General features: G+C 44.6%; 1 long non-coding RNA gene across 1 annotated transcript; it reads right to left on the reverse strand.

Annotated features, from left to right (window-relative positions):
- Positions 1-2,638: 2,638 nt before the first annotated feature.
- LOC125541367 (uncharacterized) lies at positions 2,639-3,481 on the reverse strand. Its single transcript, XR_007297500.2, has 4 exons — positions 3,368-3,481; positions 3,122-3,244; positions 2,926-3,035; positions 2,639-2,782 (listed from the first exon to the last, which is right to left on the reverse strand). It is a non-coding gene; the product is annotated as an uncharacterized LOC125541367 (long non-coding RNA).
- Positions 3,482-13,542: the final 10,061 nt, after the last annotated feature.

Raw genomic sequence — 13,542 nt, forward strand, 5'->3', positions numbered from 1 at the left:
TAACATCACCGTGCATTGCACATACAACATTTAGTGGTAGTACGTAGTAAGAGACAAATGCCGCCCAAGAGTTCCCTTCTTGACCTACTTTTGGGTGTTTGGTAGAGTGTATGGAGGGTGCATGAGTCCACACTAGTTTAGCACAAATACACTAGAAGCATGCATGAAGAGAGCATGCATGAAGAGGGGTGTTGAGTTGAGCATGCATGAAGAGGGAACAACTATGCTGAGACGAGAACGCAACCAAACACACCCTATATGCCACGCATGTTCATACCATTTGTGCCTTTGTACTTCACTTACTGCGCTACATTACTCAGGTTCATACGCCCACTCCTGGGTACATGTCCGTCTCGTAGTTCTAGTCCCACGTGTTCTTCATATAGATGGAACGATCCTTGCATAACACGTGCACCTTGATGCTAGATGTCTCGCGTGTTGGCAAAAGGATGAACAAAGCTCACGTAAAAAAATAGAGTGGAAGAACATAGATTCCGGACGATCGAGAAGGAGCAAGGAACCTCGTGGTGGAGTGTCTGTACTCATAATATTTAATATTATTCAGCGATATAAAATTAACCAATCATCTCCACAGTGGACTGGAAGAGTACGAAACACGACAGCGCAGTGTAGTTACATCATACTAGTACATGGCTAACCCACGCTATCACCATATTTCTTGGCTTCCGTGCGACACCTATCTCTAGTAATGCAGCAGCCTGTATCGCTTCTCCCTCCTTGTCTCTATCAAAGTGCGGCGGGCTGGCGTTTCTGCCGTCTATTGAGGTCGGTTAACAATCACATGTTAGCGACATGCCAAGAGAATTCTAAAAAAAATCCTTTCACGTTCCGTTTTCAGAAAGAAAAAAAATCCTTTCACATACGAATTTGCCCGTATGCTTTGAGCAACTTGCATGTCCTATACTTCTCCTGTTTGATACTCTAACTTAGCTAGAGGTTAGACTAACTCATGACTAACCCTGAACTAACTGTAGCCAAAGAGGTGTTTGGGTGACAGGGTTAGATTGACAATAAATGCACTTCATGGAGAGAGAAAAGTGATTTTTCAGTGGTCCCAATGAAAACTATCTCCAGTTAGCACCTCTTGGGTGGGATAGTTTTTTTTGGTGGGTTCGGTGCAACTTGCTCCAATTTAAACCCTCATGCTTGGATACTTTAGGGCTACTAGTACAAATGCCCGTGCGTTGCACCGGGCGATCTTTTTTTGTAAAACCTGCTCCTACTCCGAGTGCCACTATGCGCCACTTCTTATATCCAAGACAAATGTCGAAACTAAGGTTACCCTCATTCGCTATAAGGTGAAAAATAATAACATCACAACCCATCACCACACACACAATCTGCTTCATCCACTTGAACACGGTAACCAATCTGTCTCATAGTTATCCTTCTTCCCGCCGTTGTTGACATAAGCCGCTCACCTAGTCGCAACGTGTCTGAACATGGTCAATCTGAGGGCAATGAACTCACCCACCACACTATCATTGAACCACACCGGCACAAGATAACATTTATTATAACTTTAAAACCTAATCTTGTCGAGCTGGACCGTGAGGGCTGCCTTCCACGAATTGCTTCCTAATGTTCGTGATTGTTACATACTGATTTTTTTTTCACAACCAATATTTGTTAATTTGGTAAAATTTGTATAATATCAACCTTCAAATTTGGAGTATAGTAAATGAAAAAAAGATGAAACATAATTGTTTGCAATGGAAATCTAAATTGTTAACAGATCACCTAATGATATACACATTTCCACGTATAAATCTTCAATACACATTACTACAAAAAAGATCATCTGCCCATTCCGAAGGAACTGAGATTTATCAGGAAACGACTCAGCAGTGCAGTAAAATTTGTTCACATTGACAATGTATTCTCCGATTTTCTCTTGAGAATTAAGAACGATACTAATACAAAACTTAGTTTTTACATCCACATTATACATCTATGCACGCAGATGAAGCCAATGGTAGTGATACAAATAAAAGGCGGCTAATCAACCGGCGTGACTACCGCTCGCCAAAGTACGGCTCGCATGCGAAGCAACCTCACCTTTCTTGGATATGACATCAAGTTCATGATCGATTCCTATGAACTTCACGACAAACCCAAAAAAATGCATAGATGTTTCTTTCGTGAAATAAACGATAGATGCGATCATGAGAAGATGCACTACTAAACTGAACCGATAAATAAAGACGATTTAAGCCCGTGCATTGCAATGGGATAAAATGATGCGATGCAAAACCAGCTCTATCATAGGGTTGAGTGTTCGGGGTGCAGAAGCATCTCCGCCTAGGGTTGAATGCTCTTAGGGGAGGGCGGTGGCAGCAAAGCATTTGAGCTAGTTGAGACCAGTGCACGTGCGTTTTTACATTTTCCTGATAGTATATTTTATTTTCAATAGTAACTTATTGGTATTTCTAGTGCAAGCAATAAATAAGCAGTTGAAAGCACACCAAATACATACATTAATCCACTACTCAATACATACTGGATCACAGTGCTAAAGTCTGTGTCTAATTACAGAGTTTACATTTTTTAGATGATACAAAGCACAACACGTGCTCTCAGGCGAGATCATAGAGCATTAGTATTGGTGTGCATATGACACAATTACACGGCAAGGCAACAGACTTAAGCATTAGTAGTGGTGTGGATACTACACAATCACAAAATGTAGTACTGCAAGCCAGCGCACATGTATGTTTACTGATAGAATGCCAAACATATGCATCTCCGTCGGGCATTTGTGCTAGTAAAGAGAGAAAAAGGGAAACTGAATTAGCTTACTCTTAACATTTAAACACTGAAAATAAGAGGGAAACCAGAGGCTTGTGTAAAAAAGAGGGAAAACTGAGACACCAGTAACCACCTCATTGATGACGTTAATTATACCTGAGAAACCATTTATCCATCACATCTCTAGAATGTGTAGAGGACCCTCGTGCAGGAGCAAGGGAATCAAGCTCATCGAAGAAAATTACTCATGGGCGTGCTGATCTAGCCTGAAATGGACAGTGAAAACTGAAAACCCGAGTATATGTGCATATTTCATGGAAATTACAAACATGGCTTGTGCAGATGGATATACCTTCTAAAAGATGTCCCTGATATTCCTCTCTGACTCTCCAACATACATGTTTATCAGTTCTGGACCTTTTACGCTAAGAAAGTTTAATGAGCACTCAGTTGCTACTGCTTTCACAAGTAATGTCTAAAAATTCAAAAGGAAACATCCTAGTTAGCATGTATTATCTTTGTTGTCAGATACAACTAACTTTCAAAAAATGAGGATGAAAAATCAATTCAGACAAAGTATAAAACTCAGTACACCTACCTTCCCAGTGCCTGGAGGTCCATATAGCAGGACACCTGATCGCTTAAGCAATTTAGAGCAGTACACCTAATACAGACATAAGGTTGCACTTGTAGAACTTATTTCTTTGGACATGGGAATCAAAAAGTCAGTAATAGATGATAAAATAGATTTATTTAGGTAGTTGTGAAATATATTTTTCAGCTCCAGTAGTAACAATGGAGATGTCATATTTTAAATAAATAATGGACATGATATTCTACAGTAACAATGAAGATGTCATATTTCAAATAAATAATCGCATGATATTCTACAGTAACAATGGAGATATCATATTTCAAACAAATAATGGATACGATTTTCTACAACTGCCAAATATCAGGACAGAACCCAAGAGAATTCATGATTATCCTCACCAAAATATCATTCTAGACTGAATACATGTGCTACATGCCTCGTTTGACTATATAATTTTGTCGACAATAGAATACATCAGAGTAACAAATTAAAAATTGATAGCAAATTTCCCATGATCTTCCACTTTTATTTGTCCATGAACTTATATTCACCAATAATAACATGCAATATTTTCAATCACTGAACCTAGCTACCCAAATATGTATCTTTCAGACCAGACCAGAGAATTGTTCAAATTCTTGTTGAAATCGAGCTAGCTTTAGTAAAATTCCTACGCCCCAAAGAATCATGCATGGAGAAACCAACACAAGTAAAGAAGGTAACTGTGTAGCTTACATTGAGCTTCCAACTTTGATCATTGGTAGCTACAGAGTAAGTACAGAACAAGCTAACGCATTGTCCAGTTAGCGTGCAACTGACTCCAACGCACAAGTAGAATTCATTGCCCCAGCACCTGCCGCCAAAGGCGCTGCCCCTGCGAGCCGCTGCATCCCATCCCGCTGACCATCGTATCCAGCCTTCATTGCGCATGGCAGCCGCAACAACTTTTGTCTCCTCCTGGTCCGAGCATGCCCACAACCCGTACAAGCAGTTATTCCCCATCCTCCTTGCATATTTCCCATCGAAATCAATGACTGCCGGAGAGGAGTGAGGCAAGACGGGGAGGCCTAGAACAGAGGAAGGCGAGGGGTGCACGCGCAGGTTTCTCATTGATGCATGGCATCGGCAAAATGTCCAGCATGCGCCCTGCGACACCACATCACACTGTAGTATGCCCTTTATTCCTTTGTTAAGTTTGACAGTGTTGTTTCCATCTTTTGTACACCAGTGTATGAACCATACTACCGATACTATGGCATATATCAAGTGCCTTATCAGCATAAGAAGAAAACTACTGTAGCTTACACCCTCGATCAAGGCAAGAACATCTGTTTGGGGTTTAATTAGGATATGATGGATTGGATACTATGTATTTTCTTTTACTTTGGATGGGTTCTCTTGTTGTAGATCAGTTGTGTCACCGTGATGATGCACTTGATTCCCAACTGCCTTGCATGCTGTTGTGCAATGCACATGCCCGATACGATGGGCAACCAAAAGATCTAGACAGAACAGAGTTCTGCTATTTGTCATAAAGGGCTATTCCATGGGCTCAAGGTTCACTGGTCACTAACTATTCCATTGTTCATCTTCTGATTTCTAGCAATTCTATCAGCTTCATCGCATAGCCTAGTACAACAGAACAAAAGATGCAGGTAATATGTTGAAAATCATGCTTATATTGCATGCCTCTTGCAAGGTTAGCTTTAGTACATACCTCAAATGGAAAACCTGCAGAAGAAGTTCCGGCGAAGTGTGGAGCACGTGCGGACGGCGGAAGGTGTTCCGGCAATGCGTCAGAGGTGAGATCGGATGCTTTTGGGGCTGGTTAGGCAAATTAAAATGTGAAGGAAAGCTTCTTCATGACTATAATACCGGGAACAAAGGTGACTGCATGCATCAGAAGGTCTCGTCAGCAACTGAGAAGAGCACGATGGCAGATCTCAGCTTTCTCAAGGCATCATGGGGCTAGATCGCAAAATCTTTACCACCAAAATTAAATGCACAACAATAAAAAAAAAGTTCAATGCATTAACAGCTGTAAAAAAATCACAACAACCTATTCAACATTTTAGTTGCTAAATTGTCACATCCATAAACAGACCTACCTATGCACTTACAGCAGAGTATTTGAATTTTTAGGTCTGCTATAAATAAATACCATCACTAAGGTTAAATAATACATATTAGGAGCTACATGCATTTGAAGGGACACCACTCATGTCCTCTAGAATTTTCACCGTGTCCCAAGGAAACATTGCTCACCTCATGAGGAAACATTGGTTCAGCAAGAAGGAAAGAGCACAAAGAGCTGACACTGAGCTTAAATTGGTTGAGCAAGAGTGTTTGCACTGTAGCCTTGTTTTCAATCTCTGCACATACTACCATTCCCCTTCCAAAACTAACCATCCTATCAACAGTACTACCAATGTTGCAATCCTTTTTATCCGAGCCAACTATAGTTGAACCTTGGGCAGGGTCATGTGTGTGGACGCCCTAATTGAGCATCAAAGCTGAATCCAGCATTTGTCGGGTGCCACAGCCGCCTCCTTTTCAGCACCGTAGCGGTTGTGCCTCAGGTACCATCCCTTGTTGCGTCTGGCCATGATGATGTGCCTCTCGCTCTGTCCATCACATGGCCATTGCCGAACACAACAGCTCCATTGGGAGGTTCAACACACTGCGAGGATTCTAACAACCGCAGGATCCAACCTTCTTGTCTCCATGCCCTTCCCTCATCAAATTCAATAGACATATGTGATGTGAAGACGATGGTGTCCTCTAGTCCAGCTGCTCTTGAGTCCGACTGAGCCATCCTTCTCGAGGCCTTCGACTGGCGTATGTGGATTGTCCGTCATCCCCACTGTCCCTGACATCTACCTCCCAGACCCCATCGGTGCCGTTGGGGTGGCGGCACTTGCCCGCGATTGGGGCTTCTTCCACCTCGTCTTGGGGATGTGGAGCTCCAGCGGTGACTGTTGAGCCTGCCAGGTCGACAACGACGGTCACCTCCAGCGGCACCAGATTAGCGCGTCTCGCGATGGCGGCGCCTTGAGGAGAGAGGAGTGGCATGGCACCACGTCGCCTGCAGCCGCCGCTCAGGAGGGGCAGATGGAGCGAATTGAGACAGACGAAAAAAATGAGTGGAGGAGCAGGGGGCAAGAGCAGAGGAGGGAAGGGGAGGAGAAGAGGGGTGACCGGAGCGTCGGTGCGCCACCAACGGGGAGGCCGGAGAGGTGGCGGATCGAACCCTAGCTCGCAGCACCGGATCCAGCGTCGCCGGGATCGGTCGCCTCCTGGCGGCTGGGATCGGGAGGTGAGGAGAGCCTGTGCTTTTGTGTGCTTGAGAACTGCAGGTTGAATATTGGATACGACAGGGGGGTTTTGGAAAACAGCCTGAACAAAACGTTTTTCTCACTTAAGAAAGGACTGCATGTTCAATAAATAAAAAACAAAAAAACTTTTTCACAAAAAACCCGCGACGGTGAACCAGGAGACTCAATCCATGCTTTATTATTATTATGGAGAGATTTGAGCCCCAACTAGCTCAAACTAACTCTAACCCATGGATCCAAACAGGGCCTATGGCCAGTCTCGACGCGGAGCAGTTGCGTGCACCGGGAAGCAGCGCTCTCTCGGCCGTCGCGCCACTTCAAAGCCGGCGCCAGTGAGAGGTCGCCTCCGCTCTGGCCGGGCATTAATGCGGCACTGACGCTCCTGGGTGACACTGACCGTTTCACGTGGGAAGCGCGCGCTAGCAAGGGAATATAGGTTTTGAACTGTTTCAGGTGTAGTACTGGTAGTTTGCAAAACTACTCAATTATTGCACTCAGTTTCCTAAGAAATTGTGGTAAAAACGTTACTCCGTAGCCCGCTTCCCTTCTCCTTCCTCTTCCACCGCCCGCGCACGTCCGCGGGAAGCGATCGGTCAACCCTTATATAGGAGTGCTAGCACAAAAAGATGCATGCATGACCACTAAAATTTCCCATATTAAAGCACCGCTTCGGCGGGAGTATGGCGTATATTGTTACCGTCGGCCGACCCATGGCTACCGGGCGACGGCGACCAGAGAAGAGGCGGCGGGAGGGGAATGAATGCAGCTACTGTTTGGGTTCGCCTTCCGGCTTAAATAAATGTGCAGCATCACGTGTACCCGTGGGTGCACAAATTGTAACATACGTGTCTGCTTAAGTGGGCATCACGTAACTGGTGTGTGTGTGAGAGAGATTCTGAGAGACAGAGTGCGTGTGTGCGACTCTACTCTTCGTACATGTACTCAACCTTTTGCATCGGGATATAAGTATAATGGTATTTACTTTAGCTAGTGATTTACGTGGCCATGTTAACGTGGTTGTGTCAAAAAATGCCACTTACTGCTCATGATTTGTGTTATATAATTACAAGAAAGATTCTCGTGCATTGCAGGGAACATCACTATGCATTTTTTTACAAAACACCTGTTGTGATTGACCAATGCAGGAGTAATCCCATGTGTAAAAACTAATGATATATCGAGAATTTTATCGGAAAACTGGTATCTCGAGAATGTCATCGAAAAAATGAAAGATGAGAGATAAGGCGAGGAGGAGTGGAGCGTGATGGTGACTGGTGGTCGGAATGGGCGGAGGCATGGGGATGGACGGCACCGGCAGGCGGCAGCGGCCACCATGCATGCTAGATTGTTCCAGAGACTTATTCCTTTTTTATTGCTGAGCAATGAGATTGCGGGAGATAATGATGTGGAGAGAGGTGCGGGTATCTTTTGTAAAATTATCATAGTTTGCTTTCTATCCTCAGATATAGATCATACGGTCTGTATTACAAGATGGCATGCACACCATCACCGCCAACTCATTTTTTATAAGGGTACAGATGATAAGTTTGCTGACTACTAAAGTAAAGTGGAATTTGTCCATGTTATGCAAGTAAATAAAGGTGATTGTTTATCATACGGGTAAGGTTGGATGAAGGGTGGTAGGAACAAATGCTCCGCCTAGAGCATGTGTGTGTGATGGAGTCTTAGTGTGTGTGTGTGGGGTGTGTGTGTGTGTGAGAGAGAGAGAGAGGAGAGAGAGATGGAGTCTTAGTTTGTGTGTGTGTAGAGGGAGAGAGAGATGGAGTCTTAGTGTGTGTGTGTGTGGGGGGGTGCGTGCATGCGTGCGTGTGTGTGTGTGTTTGTGTGTGTGTGTGAGAGAGAGAGATGGAGTCTTAGTGTGTGTGTGTGGGGGGGTGCGTGCGTGTGTGTGTGCGTGTGTGTGTCGCGGGGTCCTCTATGGCGGATGTAATTTAAGTGTGCATGGCTTCATCATAGAGAGGTGATGTGTATGGCAGAGGCCACCAACGATGGGGTGCGAGAGAGTAAGTGCCTGTAGAGAGGGAACAGAAGGTGTGTGCGCATGAGAGGAGTCGACATGCAGAGAACGTGTCTGTTCGAGAGACACCGAGGAAGACTACTATATATTGATGGTGCATGTAGGCGGGAATTAAACAAAGGGATGGTCTTATTGGTTTCGGGGATATAGGGGAAGAGTGAGGGGCGGGGGGGGGGGGGGGTAGCTAGAAGGAGATTGTTAAGTGTGAGTGTGTGTTTTACCCATCCAGGCGGAAGTTATGTGCACAAAAGAGGAGAATGATTCGATGTGGCGTTAGGATTGAGGGTAATTAACTACGTATGGAGACATAGAGACCTTGAACGTGCCTGTGTGAGAGGTATACATGTATACGTGGGATGTGTGTGTGCGCACGCGCATGATCGAGATAAAAGAAAGAAGACATAAGTCATAAGATCAACGGCATGGGAGAGACGGATCGGTATGACAATATGCATGCATGTGAGAATGCAGGGAAGAAGGCCCGACAATTGAGCATGTGTTTTTTGTCTTTAAGAGATAGTGGCGTGGGCTGGAGCATGTATCTATGGCGAGCAGAGGGAGTGAGGCGCAACGATTGTGTAAAAGAGACCAACCTATAAATGCATATGTATGGAGAGACATATATAGTGTGGGTGATAGGAAGCAAGACTCCGTGCGAGAAAGAAATGTTGACGGAGAAACTACAGATAGATACAGATATGGAGATGCTAGCTAGAGGGACATCCGCTAGTTTGGGTGTTGGAGATGACCGTCAGGTGGTTCAAAGGGTGAAGTTATATATGTGTGTGAGAGGGCACTTGACTGCATGTAGAGAGAAACATATGTAGTGTGCGTGATAGGAATCAAGAGTGAGGGCGAGAAAGAAGGTTGATGGAGAAACAGATAAATAGAAAGATAAAGATGCTAGCTAGTGTGCGTTAGAGATAGGAGTCGAGTGGATCAGAAGGCTGGGTTATGTGTGTGTGGGTGTGAGAGAGATAGAGAGAGGGTGCATGTGAGTCACATACAAACAGATATCAGAGAGAAATGAGATCCAGAGAGACGGAGTTTTGTGTCTGCGAGAGAGAAAGATATTTCACAACGAGAGTGATAGCTAGAGAGACATACAAGGGAACGCAAGATATCTCTAGGGAGAGAGGGTGTGTGTGAGCGACATGCAAGAGAACAATGGAGAAATATGAGACCCTGGGAGACAGAGTTTGTGTTTGTATGTGAGAAAGAGATATTGAAGAGGAAGAGTCGTAGGTTCTCATATCTAAGGAGCGAAAGACATATCTGTATGAGGGGGTGCGAGTGGCACACATGGGAATAGTAGAGAGAAATGAGACCCCGGGAGAAAAAGTTTTGTGTTTGTGTGAAAGAAAGAGATTCCACATGGAGAATCATAGTTAGAGACACATAGCAGGGAGCAAGATATACTTAGAGAGAGATAGAGTGATGAAGGTCGAGGGAGAGAGTACCGTTAGTGTGTTACGAAGATAAAAGATCATTGTCAACATACGGGTAGCACGAGAGATACCTGAGAGACGATGAACGCGTATAGGTCCAGAGAGATAGTCCTACATAAGCATGAGTGATAGCTATATGAGACGAATATCTGTATTAAAGGGGATTCAAATATTTAAACTGGAGATCACGACATCGATAATATTGTAACGCAAATTGGTGTATCAAACATGCATATTCATTTGAATTTGGGCACACGTGTAATGTTATATAGTTTATCAATATTGGTGATCCATAGATTCTTCAATTACAAACAATGCATGGTTTATATGCAATTAATGTCTAAACAACATTACACTATATGTTGCGTGTGTGAAACACATTATACATGTTTGAGAAGTAAAAAAACCCGCATGAAACACACATTAATTGGAGACAGTTCGCGAGGAATGCATACATTGGATTTCAACATAAAGTGGTTTCAAATATTTGAAAATCCAAATTGATGGATACAACCTTATGAATCTGAGATCATGCCATTTGTAAACCATATTTATGTATAAATGGCGTTGTGCTTTTGAAAGTATATATAAAAAAATGATGTATATAGAATGTAATTCCAATTGAAAATGGATCCCGCCCAAAAAAATAGAATACAAACGGGATTCGAATTGAGTTGGCACGGTAAACGTGCACTCTGCAAAATTTGAACGAAGCGGGGAAAGTCGCAGTAACCGCCCGAAACCAAAATCTGCGAGATGGAAATAACTACTGCCTATCCCTGCCACGCAAACCCTATCTGCTGGATTTCTATAGGTTTCGATAGGGGTAGGTTTGTAATGTCACCCAAACGTGACGTAACCGCCTCTCACCCGGATTCATACACGATGGGCACCAAAACACAGTGTGTCCTCGGCCGAAATCGACTCCCTCCCTGATTCATATTCATACACGGTGGGCGCCAAAAACAAACTCTTGTCGGCAAATATTCGGTGTATGCGAGATTACCGTCCTATCCCCAACCGACTAATGTTGCTGTGATGTAGTAGAAATTTGAAACGGGGGCTAAGTTTGTAAATTTCCTCGCATTTGAGACAAGTGCGCCCTGAATACATGGTTCCCCCTTCCTCTCTACCTCCCTTTTCCCCATTCGTACTCCGTGGGCGCCAAAACACCCTCTCCACCCCACCCTCCTCCATCCGCCGCCGTCCGCCACCCCATCCACCGCCGTCCTCCTCCACCATGCCGGAGCTGATACCCGATGCCGCCGTCCATTACAAGAGATCGACCTATCTCATCCACGGCTTCGGACCGGGATCCTTGCATCCTGTTCTCTCGCTTCATCCCTGCCGTCGTCCACCTTGCCGGCGCCGCTCCTACGACCGTCTCGTCCACCGCGCCCTGCTGCCACCGTCTACCCTCCTAGATCTGCTTCCATGCCGCCGACATCCATCGCTACCCCAGCACCGTCAAATTCTCAGCAGATGCGTACACGACGCCGCACCAGAGGCGGTACTCTTTCGTATCTGCTCAACTTATTTATCACAGCAAGAAAATAGATGGCCATTGCTTTACTTTGATTTCTTGTCTTGGTTGTGAAGTTGCCTTTGTCCGGTTTGCACCTTCAGATCCGCCATGGCACGCCCAACACTATACTCCCAATGCTTATGGTTTTCCCTTTTATATTCCACACTAGTTAAATCACAGTAGACTAAATTTCAAAATTGGGTCAGTCGATTTTTCAGAGCTCACCGGAGTTCGCCGGTGCGATCGAAGGGGCTCGGGTGGTTGTGGGGCCTCGCCAAACGAAGAAAACTTGACGCGGGTGGGGGTTGGGGCGGGGGTGGGGGTGGGGGTGGCGGAGGAACACAGGCGTGGGGGCCAGTGGTCCGGCCGGCGGCCCGTGCGGTGTTCTGTATGGGAAGAATCAGAGACGAGGAAGAAGAAGGATTAGGAGACGTAGGATCTTCATCCAACCGCCTGAAATGGTCAAGAGACAGCTGGGGGTTGCATTCTTAATGCGCTCTGGTTCATCATGTGTGGGCACTGCGCAACCAACATTTTATTATCCAAAATCTGCTTGCTCTTCTTTACCATGTTCCTCTTTCGTTCTTCTTTAATATGTACTCTCTCCGTTCCAAAATACAAGTCTTTGTATAGATTCCACCATGGACTACATATGGAGCAAAATGAGTGAATCTACACTCTAAAATGTATCTGGATACATCTGTATGTGATCCATAGTGGAAATCTCTACCAAGACTTATATTTTGGAACGGAGGGAGTATGATAGTAGTACAGTATGTTCATTGTACTGAAGATGAGCAGGGACATTTGCAGTGTAGAGGTCTATACGGTCGGTTGTGATGGACACTTTGAGCCTCTTTGATTCGTAGGATCTTGTAAACATAGGAATAGGATTTGTAGTGGCCTGCCCACTTGAATCCTATAAGAATAGCAAGGAAATGCGGGGAGCTGTGTCGCCTTTGAGAGTTACACTGATATTAACAGTACTGCACCTTCACTTGAAGAGAGCTGGTATCCGAAGCCTTTCTAGCCGTACCGGCAATACTAGCACATATATTCCAGCAAGTTCCACTTTGCTGATTTTACTTTGATGCTTAAGGTTTTCCCGTTATATCTACACTATGATCTGTGTAGCTGCTTCGTGTCACACTAGCAGCAGTCCACTCTTGAAGCTAAACACTGCAATGACTTACAAAATTGGCACCAAGGCATTGAGTGCCATTCTGGATGCAATGAAACTTATACGCTCCCCACCTGTTGATTCTTGTTCAGAATATGATCCTAATGACTATTCTAACCTCGAGGAGTCAAAGGCAGATGGCCTGTCCTATTCACCCATCAAGGTGCATGTTCTAATTTGGCAATGTTTTATTGATTCCGGGTATCTTGCATATGTTCTCTTGCATTTCTTCTACTTTGTTGCACCGCCATCTTCTTAGTTTACTCATCATATATGTCGAGATGCCATGCCCATCCATTATCAATACATAATCCATCTATCATCATACCTTGTTTTTTCACTCAAATGTTGTTCTTGTGCATCAGACATCAAAAAGGAAGAGGGTGATTGCCGAACCTGAAGGAGCACCAGCAAAGTCCTTGAAAAACATGATGGTGCCGGAGAAATCAGACATCACCCCACTTATATTGGCTGTACAACCAGTGACACAAAACGTAGGACCGACTCCAGCAGACTGTACACAGACTTCACTAGCCACACCACTATCCCCACCACACAGGACCTGCACTCCAACAAAAGGTATACCGATTTCATTTTCCATAGCACCAGCTGTACCACAGAAAAATCCCACTCCAGCAAAAAGTACAGCAAG

Source organism: Triticum urartu, chromosome 2A, assembly GCF_056163025.1.
Source record: "Triticum urartu cultivar PI428250 chromosome 2A, HENAU_Tu73, whole genome shotgun sequence".
NCBI lineage: Eukaryota > Viridiplantae > Streptophyta > Magnoliopsida > Poales > Poaceae > Triticum > Triticum urartu.